The following is a 14483-nucleotide window of genomic DNA, read 5'->3' on the forward strand; positions in this document are numbered from 1 at the left end:
TACAATGACCTTGTCGTCAAATACAATCTATTATTAAGACGAATATTGACTGATGTTTTTCATAACAAATGTTTGGCCATTATTTTAACACCGAATTGTCTACGGATTGCCCGATCATGATAAGGAGCACAGACGGGTGTGACCGGTCGACAGAGGATGTGTAACATTCTTCCACTCAATATAATAAATGAGAAGTTTCAGGTTTTGATATATATTTCTGAAAGCATGTGTCTACAGTGATGGTCGAATCTAAAACTGATTAATTTCCCCAGTGATACTGTGATAAACAAAATTCAGTATTAACATGCTGACTCATGTACAGCTGCATAAATAAATGCATTCTGTTAAAGCTGTCTGTGTGACCAGATCCTTACGGTCAGTTCATTCAACAAATTAAACATAAACATACGAGACATGTATAATAAACAATTAGGAATAACGATACCTAACATGATGCTTACTCCTCCATGGCACCTGATCCCACCTATGATGTATTTAGAAGTCTGTGTTTGCTCTGCTCCCAATTTGTATTGTTTTAATGGACTTTCGAGCTTGATTACTTTTCTTTATTTTCATATTTCATCATACATGTGTAAATTTTTTACTATTTAAAAACATTTAATCATGATATTTTGTACATGTAGTTTGTAAGTGTAAGTATCTTACAGCTTATACACTATCAGATAAATCCTATAAAGAAGAATAATGTATATTTTCTTCATTTGAACGCTTCCATTTACACTCTGAATTGTGACACTTTCTCTCTACTTCGTCTGTTTTAAAAGTGAGGTCGCATCATTCTACGACCCTTTTATTTTCAACAAATCAAACATAAACATGTATAACTTTTGCATTAGTGCAAATCAAAATAAATATTACAAAAATCCAGACTGAATAAAGAGCTAAATGGAACGTCTATTGTTGTTGATGTAATTTTAGTTACATGTATAATTATTAAAATTTTGACTTCATTTTCTGATTTTGATGGAATTTTTATGATTTCACAGCGCATAAATCTAGTCTCAATTTCATTGGTTCTCTTTCAACAAATTTATACACAAATCTATACTTATGCTTCTACTAATGTGGGTCATATACATGTACGATAAATTTTGTGTATAAATAGCATGATACAATTTATATATCTCAGACAATAGATAACCAGATGCAATAAATAGCACTATAAATGCATGCATATACATGTATGATGACTATAAAAAGCACTAAAAGTGAGATATCAGTATTTGAAAATTTTGTAAATAAATTTTTTCGTCGAAATTTGTATAGATTTAGATTTAGTCTTGGATGTTCAAAAAGCAATATTATGCACACACACACACACAGAGAGAATACATTTAATATAAGATGTTATTTTCATCTTTGAGAACAAATAAAAACTAGATGCTGTCATGAGACAGTAATACCCGCACTAAGGTGTTTGCCTCTAAATGCACACTCCTTCATATTGGGCTTACCAAGGAAAAAGTCCAAATAATTCTACAATTTACACAGTGCATGTATTCGTCAAATCGAGCATAAAATGCTCAGGTGACCATGTGACCCATGAACCTCTTATACGCATTTCATATACTTAATTCATTACCAGTCTGAAATATCAGAATTTAATTAATGTTGTAAATCAGGTTTTAATAAAAAGGGGGGGGATATAAATTTTTGGCCCATAATTGGAACTTTTTAAATTAAATTTATCTTCTCAACAACAAATAATATTATTTTAGTACAAAGCGTTTTTGATGAATTTATCAAAATGTGCAAACTTTTTTTAGTATTTGATTAGGCAAAAACCTCCTTGAAAAGCCATACCCAATCAATTTATATGTGTCCCCCCCCCCCCCCCCAAATACACACACACACAATTTGCCTGTTTTTGGAAATAGGCCTAGATGGCAAAGTTATGTTAAAACATCGTTTGTTATGATAATTTAAAATTTGTTCTTGTACTGTACATGTATGTGAACACCTTTTTGAAAATTTCTACATCACATTGGGCTTGCGTCACCCTACCAGTACTAGTACTAGTTTTACCATTATCATTTTTAGATTGCACATGCCATGTGACATGGTGCAGTGTTACATGTATATCAGTGGAAATTAATTCATTTTGTGTTTTAATTGGATTATATTTCATGAAGTTGACAGGACCTATGACAGTCGGTAAGTACAAGTTTAAGTATAGATTGGGGTAAAATAAACCAAAATGCAAATGGTTAGGTTAAAGTTTAAAAAGGATCAAAGATCATCGGCAATCTCCTATGCAGAGTTGTCGTTCGTTTCTCTCTCAGACACTGAATGTATGAGCCGATCGTAGAGAGTGGATCATCGATGCCACAATAGACGAATTTCACATTCTGAAGAGTTATCTCCCGTTGTCGACATTACATTCAGTTACAGGCATAGATCCGGGAATTTTTTTCCGGGGGGGGGGGAGGGGGGTCCACACCTCGGTCCAAAAAAATTCCAGCCCAGAATTTCCTGAGGAGCAAAATAAAAAACAAACAAACAAACAAACAAAATAAAAACAATGATGGTGGGGTCCATGTTTTTAAAGGGGGAGGGCATCCAAAGTCATTTTTTATTTGCTTCTGTAAATCAGTATATAGTCCTATTTAAATAACTGCAAATTCCAGGGGGGGGGGGTTCCAATCTCCCTAGCCGCTCCCTGTCCCTGAAATGACAAATGATCATGCGACTCCTAAATAGTAGAAAATTTTTCCATTTGACTAGACATAATTTTGTTTCTTGTGTTATTATGTTATGTACATCTAATGGTTTAAGGTTATGAACCCTTGAGGTCATCCCCACTCTCTTGTTCATAATATGACTACATCAAATTAAATAGGAGTGCATCAATGATAAGATTACTTGACATTTCATTCATGAATTTGGGTCAACCTAGAATTAGGAATGAAAATCATTCAAAGAGATGGACCATTAAACTATTTGTATGTATTCACATTTTTTTTATGTCAAACCAAAGTATTAGACTAGTTTGCATACATGAACAAACTGGGGTCTGGGAAGGGGAAGGGGCAAGGGGAAGGAGTTATCTCTTTACGTCTTAATTAATTGTTGAAAATTCCTAAAATGAATGTTAACCTTAAATCCGACTTGTACGTCTTCATTATTTTTAAGTGGTGGTGTCTCCGTATGAGTGAAAAATTTCCAAGAGGGACATTTAACAACAAACAAACATTAATGACTTAAAAAACACAATATACATGTACATGTTTATTAGTCAATGGATATACTTCTGATCATATCTCTAGTTCTCCCTTGAATCAGAAATGATGATATAAATATTTTAAGAATGATTAAGAGTTGAAAAGGTTGTGCATTTTAAAATTCACTAAGCTCTGTGGTTGAATTAGCTATACCAGTTTAGCTTATTTTGCTACTCAAAGCACCTTGATTAACTATTTTTAATCATACTGTTTTCTGAAATGTGAAGTTTTTTCAACATGGATACAAGTCATACCTTTTCAGCTTCTGAAAACAATTAATGCATGAAAAAAAAACTGCTTTTCAAATACTGTAACTCTTTCCAAGTACTTGTGATCATCAGTTTTTAGCTCACTTGAGTTTTTCTGGTTTTCTGATCACATTTTGTTTGTCATTCATCTGTCCGCCTGTAAACTTTTCACATTTTTGTCTTCTTCACTAGAACCGCCGGGCCAATTTCAACCAACCCAGCCACAAAGCATCTTTGGGTAAAGGGGATTCAAGTTTGTTCAAGGGAAGGGTCACACCCTCTTTCAAGGGGGGATAATCAAGAATTAGTGAAAATTTGGTGGTATCATTTTAAAAAAGTCTTATCAAGAACCACTGACTGGGCCCAAAAAGTTGAAACTTTCTTTACATAGACAGTGTAGCTTCAAATTTGTTAAAATTATGACCCACTGGGGTAGGATGGGGCCACATATGGGGATCCAATGATTTACATAGAAAAATGCAGGGGATTTTTTCCATCATAAATCTTCTTCTCATGAATAGCAAGGGCATTATTGTCGTCTGTTTTCACAAAAGGGACCTAGGGGACATTAAATCTCATTTGTGTGTCAGTCTGTCCGTTTGTCAGTCTGTCCGTCTGTCACAATAAATTTAACCTTGGTCATAACTTCTGAATAATAAGAGATAGGGATTTCATATTTCACATGTACATTACCTACAAGAACTTTCTAAACATACCATGATTTTTGAACCCACGACCTTGACCTTGAAGTTTGACCTACTTTTCAAAAAATTTAACATTATTTCAAATGATCATTTTGAAAGAGAAAAGATAGGGCGTTCATATTATACATGTATATTACCTGTGACAAGACCTTTCTAAATATATCATGACTTTTGACTCTGTGACATTGACCTTGAAGTTTAACCTACTTTTCAAAAATGTTATATTTCCTTATAACTTTTGATTGAGAAGAGATAGGACTTTTATATTTGACATGTACATTACCTGTAACAAGATGTTTCCAAGCATGCTATGATTTTTTACCCCTTGACCTTGATGTTTTACCTAATTTTCAGAAATTTTAACTTTGGTGATTACTTTTGAATGACATATGATAGGGCGTGCATATTTGAAACAATATGTCATAAATAATGGCATCCCATCCACTAGGACACGGAAAGCAGGGGACCACAATTCTTTGAATTTGTTTGTTAGTCATTTTGATATGGAAACATCCTCATATAGTGTAGATTCAAGTTTTTTATGCCCTGCCATGAATATGGCCGAGGCATATAGTGTTTGTCATGTCCAACTTCAATAAAACGTCATATGCTGATACATACTGATGTAAGCTTTTCAACTGCATCAAAATTTTTGACCTTGAATTTTCCTTTGACCTTGACCTTACTTTTCTTAAATTAGTGTCTAGATCAGTTTTGAATAAACAATTCAAGATATATTTATCAAACTTCATATGCTGATATAATTATACTGCTGAGAGATATCAATTGCATCAACTTTTTTGATCTTGACTTTTCCTTTGACCTTGACCTCACTTTTTTAAATTAGTGTTTAGGCCAAACAAAAAAATATGTGTGGTTCCGGTTACACTTCCAAAAAAATTAGGGTAGGTAGGTAGGGATTTTTATTTTTTTTTATTTTTTTTTAATTTTTTTTTTTTTAACAAAATGATTTTCTTAATTTTTTTTTCTAAATAGTACCTATCACTGCTTTGCAAATGGCATTTAGATGTGGTGTGATAATATACTAGTCAATATTGGTAGGGGACACCTACATGCTAGCTTGCTTTGGATTTAACACTATTAAACACTTGCACTATGTTTTGCAAGGAGGCCGTCATTGCTGAAACTAAAACTTAAACTGGAGCGATTTATGGAAATTGGGGGAAATTCCGGAAAAATATGAAAATTGCCAAAAAAAAGTTTAGGGTCGGGGGTATAAAATAGGGAAGGTCGGGTAACCCGAACCACACATATTTTTTTATTTGGCCTTATCTACATTTTAAATAAACCATTTCTGATATTTTTGTTGAACTTCTATGCTAATAGTAAATACATACTGATATAAGTTTTTCAACTGCATCAACATTTTGACCTCAACCTTTCCGTTGACCTTGACCTCTCTTTTCTAAAATAAGTGTTAAGCTCAGTTTTAAATAAATCATTCAAGATATTTTTATCAAACCTAATAGTAATATGCTGATATGTATTAGTGAGAGCTCTTCCACTGCATCAAAAACTTGAAAATGAAAATTCCGAAACCTTACTGCACATCAACATGACACCACCAACCATCTCCCAAAAGACGATTAGGCTACTGTGTAAAATGTAAGAGGAGTTCTGGGAACCAGGGGCTTTTTGCTTAAAAAACGTCATTTTTTGACCCCCATTTGACCCCCAGGGTGAAAATGAAAATTCCGAAACCTTACTGCACATCTGCAGGACACCACTAACCATCCCCCAAAAGATGATTAGGCTACTGTGTAAAATGTAAGAGGAGTTCAGGGAACCAGGGGCTTTTTGCATAAAAAACGTCATTTTTCGACCCCCATTTGACCCCCAGGGTGAAAATGAAAATTCCGTAACCTTACTGCACATCTGCAGGACACCACCAACCATCTCCCAAAAGATGATTAGGCTACTGTGTAAAATGTAAGAGGAGTTCTGAGAACCAGGGGCTTTTTGCTTAAAAAACGTCATTTTTGACCCCCATTTGACCCCCAGGGTGAAAATGAAAATTCCGAAACCTTACTGCACATCTGCAGGACACCACTAACCATCCCCCAAAAGATGATTAGGCTACTGTGTAAAATGTAAGAGGAGTTCAGGGAACCAGGGGCTTTTTGCATAAAAAACGTCATTTTTCGACCCCCATTTGACCCCCAGGGTGAAAATGAAAATTCCGAAACCTTACTGCACATCTACAGGACACCACCAACCATCTCCCAAAAGATAATTAGGCTACTGTGTAAAATGTAAGAGGAGTTCAGGGAACCAGGGGCTTTTTGCATAAAAAACGTCATTTTTCGACCCCCATTTGACCCCCAGGGTGAAAATGAAAATTCCGAAACCTTACTGCACATCTACAGGACACCACCAACCATCTCCCAAAAGATGATTAGGCTACTGTGTAAAATGTAAGAGGAGTTCTGAGAACCAGGGGCTTTTTGCTTAAAAAACGTCATTTTTCGACCCCCATTTGACCCCCAGGGTGAAAATGAAAATTCCGAAACCTTACTGCACATCTGCAGGACACCACTAACCATCCCCCAAAAGATGATTAGGCTACTGTGTAAAATGTAAGAGGAGTTCAGGGAACCAGGGGCTTTTTGCTTAAAAAACGTCATTTTTCGACCCCCATTTGACCCCCAGGGTGAAAATGAAAATTCCGAAACCTTACTGCACATCTGCAGGACACCACCAACCATCTCCCAAAAGATGATTAGGCTACTGTGTAAAATGTAAGAGGAGTTCAGGGAACCAGGGGCTTTTTGCTTAAAAAACGTCATTTTTCGACCCCCATTTGACCCCCAGGGTGAAAATGAAAATTCCGAAACCTTACTGCACAACTACAGGACACCACCAACCATCTCCCAAAAGATGATTAGGCTACTGTGTAAAATGTAAGAGGAGTTCAGGGAACCAGGGGCTTTTTGCATAAAAAACGTCATTTTTCAACCCCCATTTGACCCCCAGGGTGAAAATGAAAATTCCGAAACCTTACTGCACATCTACAGGACACCACCAACCATCTCCCAAAAGATGATTAGGCTACTGTGTAAAATGTAAGAGGAGTTCAGGGAACCAGGGGCTTTTTGCATAAAAATCGTCATTTTTTGACCCCCATTTGACCCCCAGGGTGAAAATGAAAATTCCAAAACCTTACTGCACATCTACAGGACACCACCAACCATCTCCCAAAAGACGATTAGGCTACTGTGTAAAATGTAAGAGGAGTTCAGGGAACCAGGGGCTTTTTGCATAAAAAACGTCATTTTTCGACCCCCATTTGACCCCCAGGGTGAAAATGAAAATTCCGAAACCTTACTGCACATCTACAGGACACCACCAACCATCTCCCAAAAGATGATTAGGCTACTGTGTAAAATGTAAGAGGAGTTCAGGGAACCAGGGGCTTTTTGCTTAAAAAACGTCATTTTTCGACCCCCATTTGACCCCCAGGGTGAACATGAAAATTCCGAAACTTTACTGCACATCTACATGACACCACCAAACACCTCCCAAAAGATGATTAGGCTACTGTGTAAAATGTAAGAGGAGTTTGAGAAATAAGAGTGTGACAGACGGACGGACGGACGGACGGACGGACAGACGGACGGACGGACGGACGGACGGACAGACATGAGTAACAACAATATACCCGAACTTTCTTTAGAAAGTGCGGGTATAATAAAAGTGTGTTATCATGAATGTAAAGTAAATTGATTTACGATGAAGAGGGTTAAAAAAAGTACATATATACTCGCCTGTTAGTCGGTTTTTGAGGAGTTAGATTTTGGTCCAAAACTCTATATCCGACTTACAGGCAAGTTCTAAAAAAATGGTATTTTTCTGGACGGCGAAATGTAGTATTTTTTTTAACAACTCCAGTGATTATTGTTGAGAAAGTTTGGACTGTTATTTTATTTACGTATTCTTAAATTATGCATAAAAGTACAAGTTTTTATATATTTTGGTAACTTCATTTTGTCTTAAGTGTGTATTCTTTATTTTATTATTTATTTACTAACCTAATTCTTTCAGTAAGTTGTGACGTACTGTAAATTTATTGTCTATAGGGAAAATTGAATTGCAAACCCAAATTGTGAATGCGAAATGTTCAATGAAATGTTCAATGGCGTCTTTAAAATGTTCACAAGGATTATAATCTAATAAAATATTTAATATGATATTTTTTTTTCTAATTTCCGATGTATAATGAGTAATAGATTCTTAAATCTTTCATAATTTGGTAGGTTTTTTTTTTTTTTAGATTTTATTTTATTTTATTATTATCTTATTCCTGTGTGTTGTTTTAAAAATTGTAAGAATCTTATCATATATAATTTGTCAATCAAATAATTCACCTTTCTTCATATTGTCTTCAACTATACATCATACTGAAATAAATGAGTTGGAATTTATATAAAAATAAGTACACTACAGTCTTTAATGATTCATAATTATCATCTGATTTTTTTCCTTTACATACAGAATAAGTTGTAACTTTATCTATGATTCTGTCTGTTACGAACTCATTTTCCCACTGTGGGACGTGGAGACCGGTTCTTCGGATGAGACCGTATAAACCGAGGTCCCGTGTCGCAGTATGTGCTGGCACGAAAAAGATCCCTCACTGCTCAATGGCCGTAAGTGTCGAGTATAGGACAAAATTTGCAGCTCTCCATCGGCAAGTGGTGGCGTCTCCATATGAGAGAAAATTCTCGAGAGGGACGTTAAACAACATACAAACAAACAAACAAACAAAACGAACTCATTTTTAAGACTCTTACATACAACTTAATTATATCTAATTTATGCATTATTGCAGCCCAGATAAATATTATAAAGATCCAGAATGGATAAAAAGTCAGAGATATGATAGATTTTTTTTTTCTTTCTGACTTCATGTATATATAGATCAAAATTTGAATACAACTTTTATCTTTCACTGTAAATTGACCTCGTCTTACTTCTTTTGGTTCTCTATCGACAAATTTGTACTTATAAATACATGTACTTCATCCAAATTGGGTCAATAACATGTTCCACAAATTTCGTTTATATCTAATTTTCTGGACGCCCTGTCCATTCCTCATGACATAGGAAAATTCAAACAGTCAGGTGAAAACAAAGCAAATGAAAACAAAAACTTCTATAATGTAGAACTACAACAACGCTTTTAAGCCCTATTTATTTACAGTTTTACATTTTGAATTTCGATGTTGTAAACTTATTGATTTGAAATGAATTTGGACCACAGTCTAGTCTGCTGTGGTGATGTGTGATTTAAATAAACGATCGAACTATTTATCGCTAATTAATTGCTACAAAATAGTAAACCGTTTAACGTTGTACATAGTGTTCTTTCAAACATAGTGCTTTGCTTCACTGTACATCATATTCAAATTTTAGCAGTCTTTTTTTTTTTACTAGTATTGGCTATGAAGGAGAAATTTAAGCATCATATTCATATGATTGTGTAAATCATATCAATTATAGATTTTAAAATCTCTGACGGCCCCTTCACATTTTTAAAAGATTTAAAATCACAAAAAAAAAAACAGTCAGACTCAACAAACAAGTACTCTGAGGTTGATGTTAATAATATGCCATAGTTCCTCTTTCACAATATCTATGTAGTCTTTGAAGGCCATGTCTTCCAACAGTATGTTGGAATTTTCCCGTTATTTCCCGATCATGACAAGGAGCACAAGGCGGGTGTGACCGGTTGGCAGGGGATGCTCACTCCTCCATGGCACCTGATCCCACCTCTGATGTCTTAGAGGTCCGTGTTTGCTCTGCTCCTATTTTGTAATGTTTAATGGACTTTTGAGCTCGAATACTGTTCGTTTTCTCCACATATTTCATCATACAATTTGCGTTTCTATTGTCTTATGTACATGTGTTTATAGAGCTGTATAATGGATATTTTGGAGGAAAAAACCTCAAGCATTTTTATCCTAATCGGCAGTTAACAATGAGCTGTATATCGTAACAGAAACATGAAAGGGGAGGCGATAAAGGGGTCCTTTAGATGGTCATTCTAGTTCAATATATAGTTCATCTTTATTAACTTTTGTCGAAGATGACCGTGAAATAAGATATATAAAGTGTATACTGAACAGCAGCTACATATTGTATATTTTTGGGATGCTTTTCAGTCTCATCTTATTATTATGCTAGAAGAAATTCAAATTCTGAATCTGATGAATATGTTAGTAGTTTCATGTACATATAAATTATGTATAACAACTTCTAGATCAAAGACAGGGCAAAACACTGTAGTTGAGGGTCAATATTCTACATGGTTAATTTTCAACCTCTTTTATGTCATAATTGGCAAAAATATAAATTACAAAGATGTTGAAAATGACCCCAGGTATGGATTCCATGACTTTTGGACTCAATTTTCAATGGAGGAAAAGAACCACCTGTTCAATATTCAAAGTTCAAGTGCACTTCTTAAGATACGGGTACGAGTAATATTTATTGTTTTATTTGCCATCCACGTTTCAAGTTTTGAAATATTTATGCAGTAACAAAAGGAATATCGTCGTCTTCTATTCAACCAGACTCCTTTCTATGAAATTTACGTACCTGTAGAAAGACAGATTATTAAGGTTTTAATTTGGTCTTTTAAAATTTTATCAGTAAAGATTAAGAAAAATGTCATTTACTTCCTTGGCAAACTGTAATCATTTTTATCTGTAGAAATATTTCATAAATTTGCTTTCAAACGGAGAACGGAAAGTTTTGTTTTCAATAGTGATAATTTTGTATATTGAAGCACTTTAACACTTACTTGGACAAGCATCCTGATTGCAGATGTTTGCTTCAAATAAATGCCCATTACAGTCTTTGCCACCATACTGAGGGGCAATACATGTCCGCGATCTCACCTGGGATCCGCCTCCACAGGTGGCGGTACATGGTGTCCAATTCCCCCAGGGGGTTAAAGTACCATCCACTAAAGTTCATTTAGCAATGCTATGAAAGCCTCGAAATGAACGTTAGAAAATATAAGAAAGAACAGTCTTAGGAACTTAGGAATTCCTTTTAGGCATCTGATCCCACTTCCGGTGTTTCCAGGTTCCGTATTTTTGTCCTGTTCACGATTAATCTTTACACGATTTTAGAAAATGTTCACTGTTCGATATCTTCACTTTTTTCATAAAAGGGACATATTCAAAATTACAATTAACGATGTCATATTCTTGCTAATTTTGATTCTTTTTAATCTTTCATTTTTCTTTTTGTTGAGCACCATAAGAGTATACCTGAAATTAAATACCTGGACAATGAAGTGCTCCACAGGGCTGTATTTGTGTGGTCTCTCCATTGCATGTAGCACCAGCTTGACAGCTTCGAATTCTGATTTTCAAACCCTGGCATGAAGCAGTGCATGGTCCCCAAGCTTGCCATTCACTGAAATGTTCATCGACTGAAGATAAATAAAAAGTATCAGTTGGCATTTTTAAATGCAAATTCTGGAATCTTAACAAATCTTTTCCGGAATCATTTTGCAGAATCCTTATTCCGATTAAAAATTTAATGGAGATTTTTTTTTCTATTTATATTAAATTGAAGCATTTGTTGGAACTGATATTATAGATTGCTTTTAAATAAATACAAAATATTAGACAAAATTTTAATGGATGTCGGATAAACAACCGTAAAAAAAAAACAATAAATGGATGTTAAAAACAAATAAATTTTATAAATTTGAAACGTCACTTTACTTCCTCGTATTTACTGATATAATATTTTTAAATAGTCAATTAAAGTATACCTGCAGTTGTTGTTGGCGATGTCGTCGTAGTTGTTACCGGTGTAGTCGTCGTCGTCGTCTGTTTAGTTGTTGTCGGCTTAGTCGTCGTCGTTGTTGTTGTTGTCGGCATTGCAGTTGTTGTATCTAAAATATAATCGACTCATTATAATGAATTTGATCTATAAGTATTCATTTAGCGAATGCTAATTTTCCTTTTAAAACACTTAGAAAAAGAGAGGAGATCAATATCCATTTCTTTTATGAATTCAAACTTACAGAATTTTTTTTTTATAAAAAAGTTGAAAGAAAAATTAATACAATATTTGTTAGGATTAGTTGTTTCACTTTTGGAACTATTTTGTTATGAAAATGTATTGAATAGTGCATTCTCATTTTCTATATTTATTTTTTTTTTCACATCAATATTCAATTAAGACCTTTAAAAAAAAAAAAAAAAAAAAAAAAAAAAAAAAAACACTCACCAACACAATAACAGCTTGAGCTATAACACAACGGTGTCTGATCTGATGGGCAGTGTTCTGTTCTACAGTCATGGTCTGAATGACATGAGGTAGCTTTACCTGCCCAATTAAATGTAAATCTATTATAATTACTAATATTATATCTGAAAATTTTCAGAGAGTACATGTGTAATTCCAAAGAAAAACATATAATATTATATCGTTAAATTCTTCAAATTTTCAAAAATAGTGACCTTCTCTTTAAGCGATTATAAAACCAACAGGGATAAACTGAGGTCATCTAATCTTTTGGTCTAATTATAGTTCTATTTTTAAATCAACTATTGATCTTGAAATCCTCACAGTTAATTTTTATAATAATTTTCAAGAAAAAGAATTATAGAACGACCAATCCTGGAAATACCCTCTGGAACACCCTGTGCCATCTGGCAACCTTGCCACCGATTGATAAAATTTGATATATAAAAAATCAAATTAACTCACGTGTACATGAACAAACGGATTGCAAGCATTCTACAGAGTACGGAGAAGAACACATATCATTAGCACACGTTTCATGATGATGCCCACGGCGTCGGTATCTTGCGTGACATGCCGAATGAGGATATTCCACGTCTGAATTGAACATTATATAATTTAGTTTAATAAAAAAGATTAACATTGGTAAATCAAAATTATAAAAGATGTCATGAAAGAGTTTTAAATTTTACGAATCTGGAAAAGTCAGAAAAGTTTTCTTCTCATTTAAAAATCATCCCAGATAATTGCAGAAATGACCAAAATAAAAAACGACATTCGAAACTTTTTTTAAATCTCAAACGAACAACTGTTACGACTTCATTTAAACTGTATTAAAGCGGATTATGCAAAAATCAGTGAGCTAGAGTTATTACTTATATAGCTAAAAGATGTTTAAAACATTAATTAAATAATATGTAACGTGCGAATATCAAAATAAGTTTACAGATGGAGATACAAAACAAATCTTACCGGACATACAGACACATTTCCCACTGTGACAGACTTTAGGCGCATGATGGTCGTGCCCACAGTGTATACCACTGCAGCTCCTATCACTGGTGCATTTTACATGATCGTGTGGTTCATCTGAAAGGAGGTTAATTATCTGGTTTTAAAAAATCCCTTTCGGACTTGAAAATGCACTTCGCCAGATTTACCAGTTACTGAAGCCGGACTATACCACTTATATATTAAAAGATATCTTTACGTACTTACGCAGACATCCACATTTGTTGCTAGCAGCATGACAAAACTGATGTTTTTCTGCCCCACATTCTCCTATATTACAATCAGCATCTCTAGTACAGTACCCGATTCTTCCTAAAAGAAATCAGTTAACTGTATTAGTCTACAATCTGTATACTTGTATCTTGTACTTGTATTTTTTATCTAAAAATTTGAAGTTGCTGATCTATTCAGTGGACTTTTTTTCAATTTTAAGATGAAACATCAATTCACTAGTTTCATATTTATTAAATTTTCATTTCACGATTCGAAACTTCAGGGAAAAAAGTTGAAGAACCCAAAATTAAAACAAAAGCAATATAACTTTAATGTGCTCTACTTTAAGATATTCAATTAATAAAAGCAAAACGTTTAAACGTTTTGGCTAAGGAAAAAGCGCCCCGTTGAATGATGATATGATAATGAATATATTCAGGATTTTCAAGTATAACTAATACTTTATAACAAAAATATGGAGGTCCCAATACAACTCATATTCTAAAAAAAATATTTGATGACACGAGGGTATGCTCAGCTTAATGGTGCTCTTGTTTTGTCGTTATCTATGTTTTCATGATATATTTTTTTGATATAGAGGAACAAATAATGATAAATAGATAAAAAAAAATTATTACTAAATTTAAAACAGTATTTTATTGGATTAAGTGCTATCTGCATATCAGCATAAAACATTCATAAAATTCAACTCTTAAAGCATATTTTATATATATATATATATATATATATATATATATATATATATATATATATAT

At 33.9% G+C, this 14483-nt stretch overlaps 1 long non-coding RNA gene across 1 annotated transcript; it reads right to left on the reverse strand.

Moving 5' to 3' along the window:
- Nucleotides 1–10762: 10762 nt before the first annotated feature.
- LOC133184674 (uncharacterized) lies at nt 10763–11653 on the reverse strand. The gene is made up of 3 exons (XR_009720840.1): nt 11507–11653; nt 11018–11182; nt 10763–10812 (listed from the first exon to the last, which is right to left on the reverse strand). It is a non-coding gene; the product is annotated as an uncharacterized LOC133184674 (long non-coding RNA).
- Between the last annotated feature and the right edge of the window lie 2830 nt (nt 11654–14483).

The sequence above is a fragment of the Saccostrea echinata genome, unplaced genomic scaffold (assembly GCF_033153115.1).
Source record: "Saccostrea echinata isolate AGI-Se365-2 ecotype Australia unplaced genomic scaffold, CSIRO_AGI_Sech_v1 ptg000010l, whole genome shotgun sequence".
NCBI classification, from domain to species: Eukaryota; Metazoa; Mollusca; class Bivalvia; order Ostreida; family Ostreidae; genus Saccostrea; species Saccostrea echinata.